The 11,363-nt window shown below is 34.8% G+C and overlaps 1 long non-coding RNA gene across 1 annotated transcript; it reads left to right on the forward strand.

The window, feature by feature from the left end:
- The first annotated feature begins 6,069 nt into the window (after nucleotides 1-6,069).
- Nucleotides 6,070-11,157, forward strand: LOC142176502 (uncharacterized). The gene is made up of 2 exons (XR_012705153.1): nucleotides 6,070-6,555; nucleotides 8,887-11,157. It is a non-coding gene; the product is annotated as an uncharacterized LOC142176502 (long non-coding RNA).
- The last annotated feature ends 206 nt before the right edge of the window (nucleotides 11,158-11,363 follow it).

Raw genomic sequence — 11,363 nt, forward strand, 5'->3', positions numbered from 1 at the left:
GTTCAGGATGTAGGTTCGCCTCAATGGCCACATGCGAATTGATATCTATCGGCACTTCGATTCGAGCTTCAACGGCGTTGACAAGTGATATTCCGGTACTGGGTGTCAAGTTGTTATTCTCATCTTGAAGACCGACTTCGTTGTCGATAGGTAAGGCCATTTGATTGGTAGTCAGTTGTTGCTAATCCGAAATGCTTTCGGAAACAAGGGTAAAACAAGGTCGTATCAAATAACCATTGTTATCCTTAGCCCCACGGTTGGCGCCAAACTGTTTACCCAAAAAACGGATAGAGTTGAATTTGTACGTAGTTCTAAGGATATATGGTATAGTTTAATACAAATCGTAAGGATGAATAGAAAAATCAAGTATGGATTGATAAGAATGCAAATAGAAAAGGTTGTAAGGAAGATGATTGCTAGGACTAAATAAGTTGAATCAATTTATGAAGTTTGAAAGAATAATTCTTCACTGTAGGAGAATATGGTGCTTGAATTACAATATAAGCAAAAACTTGGTCCTTACAGAAATGATAATCATTCCCTTTATAGTAAGGGGATATTACTTTAGATATAATTAAAAATACATAGTGGGAGACCAATGATAAATCAGTTTTTCCACAATTCCTACCAAGATTCTCTACTCTAGTGGGATTGCAACGGCTCTTGCCTATGAGCTCGATATTGACTCGAGTTTTCGGTCTTGACTTGAGCTCTCGATCTTGACTTGAGCTTGATTCTGACTCGGATCCCTGAATTGATTCGGGGTCGATGTGGGTCGGTCTCTGAATCACAAGTTCGATAACTTTTCTTCGCATCATAGTTCGATTTGGATTCGAGCTTGATAATGATATCGAGCTCGACGTTTATCGGTCCTTCGGGCTCGAAGCTTGTTTGTTCCATCTTCGGAACCCATCACGGAGCCTTACTTCGATCCATTATGTTTTGACTTTGATCCATTATGTTTTGACCTCGATCAATCGTATGAAGGCCGAAATCTATTTCGACCGCGTACAAAGTTCAACCAAACTAACCAGAATGACTCATGCATAAGAACTACGGACTTGTCTCGGCCGCATTTCATTAGAAACATAGAAAAAGCTCACTTGTTCGTCAATGCTCTATTTTGACAAAAATATCCGCGACCTGATTAGCCTCTCTGTAGCAATGTCAAAGAACACAGCTTGTCCATTTGAAGCTGGTGGAATTCATTGAATTGCAGTGATTAATTAAATATTCAATGAAGTTAATCAGTTACTGTTTTTACTCTGACATGCATGAAGAAATTTTCTGTATATGAAACAAGTGTTCCTTAGAAGAAAAGGAACAGTTAGGTTCAGTTACTTCCACTTAATGAAGTTGTAACTCACCATTAGTTAGCTTTCACTTTATACTTTTAAATCAGCCATGTTGCGAAAAGTCTTCAAAATTGTTAAAATGCTAACTTAATGATTCTCGTGGACGTAATATTTCACCACTACTTTATCAATTATTACACAACCATCACCACCAACCAACCACCTCTATCATCATCCGCCGCCGTCACTAACTATATTAATAACCTTAAATGTTATACTCATCAACCCATAGTCTTTAAATTCATCTAGAAATAGTATGTCAAATAACAATATTTTTTTTCTTGATGTTCAACATAACCAATGACGCCAAAGCTAGCTAGTGATTTCTTGTTCTCTTTTTCTTTTTACTTCAATTCGTTATTTTTTATTTTTTTCTCAAGTTTCTTTTCTCTCAATTTCGGAGAAGATCTAAAAATTTTAATATACTGTGAATGTTTCTCAAGAATGGATTTCAGATTTAAGGTTGAATATATTTTTTCTTTTTTGCAATTTAATATATTCTCAAAATCTCATTTGGGTCAATCTTTTTCCCGCCGAATCTGACTACGTATCTTGAAGTATCTTATCTTATCCCATCACTTAGATTGACTTGGTCAAAGTAGTAGTCAATTTCGAGTCAATATTGTAAATTTTCACAATTTGAAAGTGTAAAATAAAAATAGAAAAAATGTGAAATTTAAATGTTGAGATTATTTAGTTCTCATTATATTGGAAAAGAGGTTAGAAAGCAATTACCATATATATAGTAACACACACATCCTTATCTTTGATAGTTTTAATTAAAAACTTTGTTGATTTCGTCGAATAGTGGATATTTTTGGCGGAGTATATTGTTATTTTTATTTATTTATTAAAGTAAAATGTTAGTATAAAATAGTACATTAGTATCACGTTATGATTATGTGAGTGTCACATATACGTGTTAAACAACTCATTTCCCACATTTAGATACATCGAACAAGGAAAGGAACTGTACATTTAGATCAACTATGATAAAGTGATCAACGTCCATTTATATTTGAAAATTTTACCGCCTGTTGCAAAGTTATATACCATATTTATTATAAACTAAAATTATTTTAAAATATTATTTTTTATAGTTACTTTTTATATTTTATAGCAAAATAGGTATTTATGATATATACTATCATTGAGACATGAAATATGCTATTTATATTTTTCATCTCTCTTTTTTTCAATTAACACAAGATTCTCTCAGATTTTTTCTTCTTTCTCTCTCTTCCTTCTCTCTTTCTTTCAATTAACACACGATACCAAAATTCCAACAAATTTTTTCTTCTTTCTCTCTCTCTTCCTTCTCTCTCTTTCTTTCAATTAACACACGATCTCAAAATCCCAACAAAATTTTTCTTCTCTCTCTGTTCGAGCAGAATACCTCCTTAGTTTATACGCTGGATATTGCAATGGATTTGTACTGCTTAGTTTTTACGCCGGATATTTGTAATGGATTTGTACTGCAATATTAGAAAGAAAGAGACTACGGCTCTCTCTACGCCGGATATTGTAAATGATTTTTCTACACGGATACTGCAATAGTTTTTATGCCGGAGAAGATTTAAGGGACGGGGTTTTTGTTCGTCTCCATTTTTAGTTTTAATACAATGTATATAATATTTTGCTTGGCCGGAAAATGCCATATCCGGCGAACTTTCTTCCCTTCTTCGCTATTTAGTCACATCCAATAATACAAACACATTGTATTCTGTACAAATTCACTCAAATATATTGTATTTTTATATAAATACATTATGTTTTGCCTGTATTTATGTATTTTAAAGGTTTGTATTTTTTTAATACAACTGAATACTCATGTATTCGTGCATGAATACAGGATATAAACATTGAAATACACTGAATACAAATATTAAAATAGAATAGAATATAAACAGTGAATATATTTAATTTTAAAATACGGTGAAATACATTAAAATATACTGAATACAAATAGAAATACAGTGAATACAACCAATGAAATATACTGAATACAACAGTAATAACATGTATTAGGAATAACTAAAATGCTGCTAATACAAATTTATTTGAATACACTGAATATAAAATAGCGAATACCGTAAATACAAACATTGAATCTAATGAATGCAATAGTAAAAAAAATATTGAAACACACTAAATACTAAAGTTAAGTACAACAGTTATATACAATTGAAAAATTATTCTAATTAATTGGATTGATAATGAGGCATGTAAGAATTGATTTTGCTGAGTTATATTAGGAGTGTATCACGCTAATTGATATTATTTCTGTTATTAGACAGATGGACATACCTATTTTTAAGGTGATTGTCGTTACTGTATTCATGAATACATGGCGCGAATACATTTGAATACATGCGTGTGCAGCTGGATTGCCCTTATTTTAGGCGCTTTTTGTTGCAGTATTTCTTGAATACAACAATGCAAATACATGTGAATACATGCGCGTACAGCTGGACTGCCCTGATTTTAGTCACTTTTTGTTGTTGTATTCATGAAGACAACAACGCGAATACATGTGAATACATGTGCGTACAGTTGGACTGCCCTGATTTTAGGCGCTTGTATTCATGAATACAGAATCGCGAATACATGTGAATACATGCGCGTACAGTTGGACTACCCTTATTTTAGGTGCTTTTTGCTTATGTATTCATGAATACAACCGCGCGAATATACTACCGTAACAACTGAATAATAGATATTGGAAGTAATTATGTATATAGTAGCTATATAAAGTTAATAGCAACAAAACAGTAGTAGTTTTTGAAAATTCCTCTTTATATTTCTGTGTGTGTTTATGACCTTTCCTAGGGAAAAAAACCGACTCCCTATTTTGAAGAGCCCTGAGGAAAAGAGAAGCTATTGATTTTCTGTGAATTAAAATGATACAAGCATTGACATATTTCTACCAATATACCACAAGTTCGCTTGAACAAGATTCAAACATTGTAGCCACAAGAGCTTGAGACAAAGGATTGTACTCTTTCATTAAAAAGTTAGAAATCATTTTTTTTTTTTTGAAATGTGAGTACACGAGACCTCCTAAATATCTAATGAAATAAATTACTTACTTAATTACTAGTAATCATTATACTTGGGTAGGATTTAGCTTCCTTTAAATAGGTGTTAAATTTTAGATTTTGAAATGCAAGGGATTGACCAAAATTAAGTCATATTATATAGGCGTCTAGAGAAATTAACTCGCAAGTTGTAGAGTTAAAATATTAACTCTTTAATGAACAGTGGAAAGTTAGATGTCCATATGAAATTATTATTTTTAATATGAAAAAAATACAAAATTAGCATAAAGTTTGGATTCGACAGGGTCAAAAAATTTCGTACAAATCTCTTTCATATAAAAAAATTTCCGCAATGTTAATTTTCCTATGAAGTTTCAAAAATAAAGTATAAATGCCTATTCTCAATAATATAAATTGTTTATAGTCTAAATTAATAAGGTCGAGAGAGAAAATTCATCCATTTAGGTTGAACTTACGATTTTAACAAATATAAACTAGAAAATAAGTAAAAATTCCAAACACACATATTTCTGTCCTACAAAAAAAAAAACTTCTGCATAAATTATTTGTAAATGCTAGAAACAAAAAGGAAATAAATGAAATATCTTATTCATTTTTCATCAAAAAATAAGAGATAAATTGCAAAATATTTTGGAGCATGTGATAATATTTTTTAAACATCGGTAACAAGAGATCCAACTGAGGCCATTAAACTTAAACCCTTTAAATTTTCATGTTATGATTTGAATTATGATCTCTTGATCAATGAGTTATCCTCATGAAAGGAACAAAGCAATTCATGTTGTGCTATACTCTTACAAACACGAAGCATTTTAATGGCTAAAACGAATAATCTTTATTTTTGTTATTATTATTATTATTATTATTGTTGTTGTTGTTGTTGTTGTTGTTATTATTATTGTTGTTATTATTATTATTATTAGTATTATTATTATTTTAATCGTGGTGGGTATTCGGCTCGTCACATTAAACTAGTTGGTTAAAATACATTTTTTTGCTCCCTTTGTACAAGAAATATGTTATATAACTGTATTTTACTCAAAATGCGAAGTAAAATTGTACATTTAGCATCATTACGTCTTTTTTTTCTCAATAGAGGGAGCAAAAAACGTATTGATATGTGTTTTTTGTTCTGGTCTGGAGAAGGTGGATTAAAGAAAAGAGTCATACTGCATGGTGTTGATTTAACAATTTGTATCGTCTAGTGGTTAGTTTTGTCATTGTAAGCACGTAATTTTTGACCCGCGCAACTTTTAAAAGTAGTATTTTAAAAATATTTATTTATTTCCATTTTAATAGGATTTCAGTCAGCTTTTAGTTTTAATTTTAAAACATAAGTTTTAAAAACACAAAAATGGTTTTATAATGTTTCTTTTCTTATTATATATATATATAAATATATATTAGCTTATTAGTATTTTATAATATTTATAACACTTAAAAAATACCAAAAATATTTTTATTTTAATATATAGATCACTTTAATAGTTTATTCTTATTAATTAGTATATTTTGATAGTATTTTTATTTTTATTTTTATTTTTGTTCAATAAGAAAGAATTAAGTCCGAGCCAATTGGGAGCTCATTTCGAATTTTAGTGGCCCAGCAAGACAAAGGCCCATTCTTCCCAATCTCTTTTAGTCCAAACCTTTTCTCACCCATAAAATCCCTCCTTAATCATAGCCATCAATCTACTTTCATCCAATGGCCAAGGTTCTTTTCCCAAACCATATAAAACCCATATTTTCACAAAACCTAACAGAGGTCTTCGTTATTCTAACGGCTGCCCACTCCCAAAAATCCCATTCCCTTCTGTATCTCTATCTTCCTCAAAAAGAGGAAAAAATTCCAAAAGCTTCTGCCACCACCCTCTCATTCTCTCAACCCAACAACACTCAGCCCCACACACACGTAGATACAGTAGAGGGGAAACGGACGATTAATGGAGGCCACCATTTTTATCTCCGAAATCTTACATTGAAGCTCTGTGCTCGAAGTCGAGGTCGCCGGCAGGTTTTTCGTTCGGGATTACCAGTGCGATTCCGGTCTTAAGTTCGAATTTCTGTTTCCGTCGGGGTTTTTCGATCCGGGTTTCCACTCATATACGGCTACTGTAATCGAAAAGCTGTCATTCTTTGAGGTCAATTTCTTTCTCTGATAAGTTTCCTCTCTATTAATCTCCGATGATTATGAATGCCGTGTGATTATTCTGTTGTTTGTCTAGAACTTTCTTAATTTAGTTTATTTATGTTAAAGTTTCCGTTGATGATGCGTTATTTGGGAGCATACATGAATTAATTAGTTTATGAAAATGTGGCTGCAAATGTTTGGATTTTCATTGATTACGATCTGTTTGGTTAAGCCATGACAATGTTTGAATTTAAAAGCAAAAGAGAGGTTTTGGCTTCTTGAGACAAATTATTCGTGGCAGAGAACTCAAAATTAAATGATTCGAGCTTTGGATAATTTCTGTTATTTTTTTTTTACCTTGCTTTTGTTAATTCGACTCTTAATAAGAGCATTTTTAAGCCGTAGGTTGATTTTTTTAAGAAAAATTGAAGTTGGATTTTGGGTTCGGTTAATAACGAGAAGGAACATGCTAGCATGTTTATTCCATCAACTAATTTGCTTCTTTTCTACCACTTCCATAATTCATGGCCTTACAATAATCTCAAATTAATATATGATAAATAACTCGAACATCGTAGTTTGCTTTAGGCACGATTAATAAATCATCGTGACTATGGGTACGGTTATCGTGGTATAGTCATGATACGTAATCTCCAATTCGAGTGCGCGTTTCACGTGACTCGACCTCAATTTCAAACAATAATAATAAAAATAAACATGTTGTAAATCGCGGGTGCATTTTATGTGGCGCGGTTTGCGACGTGTGCCAAAACGACAAGTGTACGATATCGTGACTTATTCCAGAAATAATTTCATAAATAATTAAAAGCGGTTAAAAAGTAAAATGCACAATAGGCTTTAAATATGTAATAAATCAGATAATTAGGCCAAGTATTAATTGTTAAGCGACTGTGCTAAAACCACGGAACTCGGGAGTGCCTCACACCTTCTCCCGGGTTAACAGAATTTCTTACCCGGTCTTCTGTGTTCGCGGACCATAAAATAGAGTCAATTTCCTTGATTTGGGATTTAAAATAAACCGGTGACTTGGGACACCATAACAACTAATCCAAGTGGCGACTCTGATAAATAAATAATCCCATTTCGATTAACGTCACTTTAATTGGAAAAACTCCCTTATCCCCCTTCGGAAAAAGGAGGTGTGACAGCTCTGGCGACTTTGTTTGGGAAAAGAACCCAGAATCTCTGGTTCAGGGTTCAAAATTCGAGCTTAGAATAATTGTGATACTTGGTTTTATTTATAATCTGATTTTTACGTGTTTGAGCCTAATGTGCTAAATGCCGCTTTTTACCGCTTTGATATTGTTTGAACTGTATATAAATTGCTACGACAACTCTCCTTCTCTCTAAGTCTTCTAAATCTTCTGGGGAGCGTGCGCTTCGCGTGGCTTCTTTTCTGTTAGAGTCATATCCTAATTTTAGAATGAGGCTCGGACAAGTTGCAAAGCCGGTGAAGCTTCTATATTCCCGATATGCTGCCCCCCTCCCCCTCCGGCTCGAGTTGTCCGCTCGGGTAAGCCAGGTCTAGAACAATACACTCAAGATTTAAACTTAGAATAACACATCCTCATGCCGAATCCCTAGTAGGTACGTTTGCTTGCATCATGTGTATTTGACTTAGGGGACTCAACATAGGGGTTGAGTCCGTCTAGGATAGGTGCACCCGAAAATTAAAAGACCATCCTGATGCATTCTTTACGTGCTACTTGTGCATTAATTTGCTTGGCTTGTATGTTGACCGGCTTCTAGAGTAAGGAAAGAAAATTAAGAAGAAAAAAAAAATCAAGAGTAAGATAGGATAGAAAAATGCCCGATTTTGATAATCCCGATATTCAAAAAATCCCGTTACTCTGCCAAAGTTTTTTTAAAAAAGAAAATCATTTCAAAACAAATCATATCTTTCTGTGCATCAAAATTAACCGAACTACGCGAGTTTGATTCTCACCGGATGTGAGATACGTAGGCAACCCTCATCGGGTCCGGCCCCGTTTTTGCAAAAATAACCAAAAAATATAAAAATACGTCATTTTGTCATAAATAAATTTAGGGGATGTCACTTTCTGTCCAAATAGCCAGAAACGTCCCGACGGGACGCAGGAAGTTTGTTTTACCAGAATAGCCACCTATGGCTCTTTTCCTAATTTTGGCCACTTAGCAAGCACAACTTTAAAATCTTTATTTCTGAAGGGCCGTATTTGCAAAGGTGGCCTTGAGTTGTTTGAGTTTTATTTTGCACAAATAATCTTTCTTTTGGGGTCAAAAATAAAAAAAATCAAAAATTACTTGTTTTTAACCAGTCGCCTTAAATAAAAATGTGCAGGATGAGCACTGTTGAAAATATACCTTTTCGAGTCATAGACGAGATTCCACTAGGACTCCATATGTGGTGGAACGACCTAGGGGAGGTCAGCAAGCGTTCTGTGACAAAGGCTTTAGGTGGGCTCACTGGTCTTCTGGAGATTAAATCAAAGGTTGATATAATCGAAGCTTTGATACCGTTTTGGGACCCGACACACAATATTTTCCACTTCTCTGATTTCGAGTTGACCCCTACACTAGAGGAGATAGCAGATTATGCTGGTTTCGAAGGGAAGCTAAGGCATCAATATCCAGTAGCACCAAGAACTGTAACCCCTCATAAGTTTTTGGACCTCTTGAGTATTAGCCGGCAGGTTAAAGATGAAAATTTAGCCGGAGGATTCTGCACATTCCATTTCTTATACAGCCGGTATGGGGACCCCCACGGATTTGAGGCTCCGGACACTAGTTTGAATCATCAGGGAAATAAAGACAAATGGGAAGCACGCAGGGGTTTGGCCTTTGTGGTGGCAATTTTAAGCACTCTGATATGCCCAAGGAGTGACAGACATATAGAATTGGGGCTCGCAGGAGTGGCCGACTTTATGATCAAAAAGGCCAATGGCACTATCATACCGATGATTCTCGCAGAAATTTACCGAGCTTTAACCTCTTGTCGAGCCGGGACAAAATTTTTTTAGGGTTGCAACTTGCTTTTACAAATGTGGTTGGTAGAACATCTTTGTCATCGCCCAGGTTACATGAACTACGGTCTGACCGGACTCAATTGCATCGAAGAATATGAAAACCGAGTAAATGCTCATGAGTTGCCAGAAGGTACGAAGGCATGGTTCGAGTATTTGGGTTCTTTAAATGCAAATCGAATTGAGTGGACTTTCGGTTGGCTCTGGTCGATGAAGTTATTTACATGTCCGCCGGAGTGTGCTTTTTTTTATTAATGGGTCTTCGGAGTATTCAGCCATATGCCCCGCATCGGGTCCTACGCCAATTGGGCAGATACCAAACGGTCCCCTATGACGAAGATTTGAGTCCACAGGTTATTGAACTATGCCCAAAACCACATTTCCAGAAGAAAGGGTTCGCCTGATTCGGCATTAATGTAGGTTCCTGGAACCACAAACTCAAGTACGAGATTTGTCCATGGGTGAAGTAGGATCCAACTATGCCACATGGTATGGTAAAAGAAGTCGGGTTGATCAAGAGCCAGAACAGCCCGCCAAAAGGCCCCATGTCCAACAATTCACCGATGGAGCACGAGAGCAATAGGCTTGGTTAGCTAAAGAAAAGGAATACCGGACTACTATAAACAAACTAGAAGAACAAATTGAAAAAATCAAATTTGATAGTAGTTTGCAGGAAGCTAAAGATGAAGGGGAAAATAAGAGGTTGGCTAGGGAAAATGAAGCCCTTCGAGCCCAAATCCATAGAATGAAAATAGCCGCCGAGACACCGGTAAGAAGTGAGAGAGATGAGAAAATTATAACCAACCTAAGGCGGAAAGTGCATGATTATGGTTTTGACTTGACAAAGGCCGAAAGGGACTTGTTAAATGCTCAAGCAAAGTTGGCCAAAAGTGCAGAAGAACATGCTAGATTAGCCCACCAGTTGAAGCAGAAATATGACAAAGAAGTAGCAAATTTATAGAAAAAGCTGGTTGCCCTGGAAAATAAATTGGTCAAGCAAACAAAGGGTTTCAAGACAGAAAGAGAACATTGCTATGCATTGATTTACCAGCTACAAGAAAGCCTGCAGCAGTTACAAGATCAAAACAACATAGATACACAGGTGTTGGAGGCTCGGGCCCAGCAGATTGGACGTTTGCTTCAAGAAAAGGGTGTCATCAGAATGAGGATTAAAGAGATAGCTGATTATGTTGTAATGAAATACCATGAATGTGAAGACATGACCAAGTCTATGTTTTTTGCTTCTGTGATGACATTCGTTCGACAGGTGATGGTTGACCTAGACCACCTTCAAGAAGATATTGCCCATAGGCCCGTGCAGAGACCGACTGATGTCCCGCAAGCCCCCGGAGTACCAGTGGATGCTCTTATGTATTTTTGACCTTCTTTTTTTTTAAGTTTTTGAGTTTGTTTTTCTCCTCGAGTTTTGTTTGTCTTTGTCAAGGCTGTTTATTGCTTTATTTCGAGTCTATAGAATTTTCTTTTATATTCATCACTACTTTAAGTCATTGTAATAGAAAATCCAAAAAGATGTCTTTTATCAATGAAATATTGAAAAAAAAACAAAAAAAAGAAATTCTCATTTCGCATTTATATCCCTGAACTGTGTAATGATCTGCTTCATGCGGCGTCATGATACGTAGGCAATCCCTATAGGATTCGATCATAGTCTTAAAAGAAAATAGAGAAAAGAAAGAAAGAAAAAAAAGAGGAAAAGAAAAAAGGGAGGGAAGAAAGAAAAGAGGGTCCAAACAAAAGAAAAAAAAGAATGAGAATTAAAAGAGCGAAACACAAC

Source organism: Nicotiana tabacum, chromosome 22, assembly GCF_000715075.1.
Source record: "Nicotiana tabacum cultivar K326 chromosome 22, ASM71507v2, whole genome shotgun sequence".
NCBI classification, from domain to species: Eukaryota; Viridiplantae; Streptophyta; class Magnoliopsida; order Solanales; family Solanaceae; genus Nicotiana; species Nicotiana tabacum.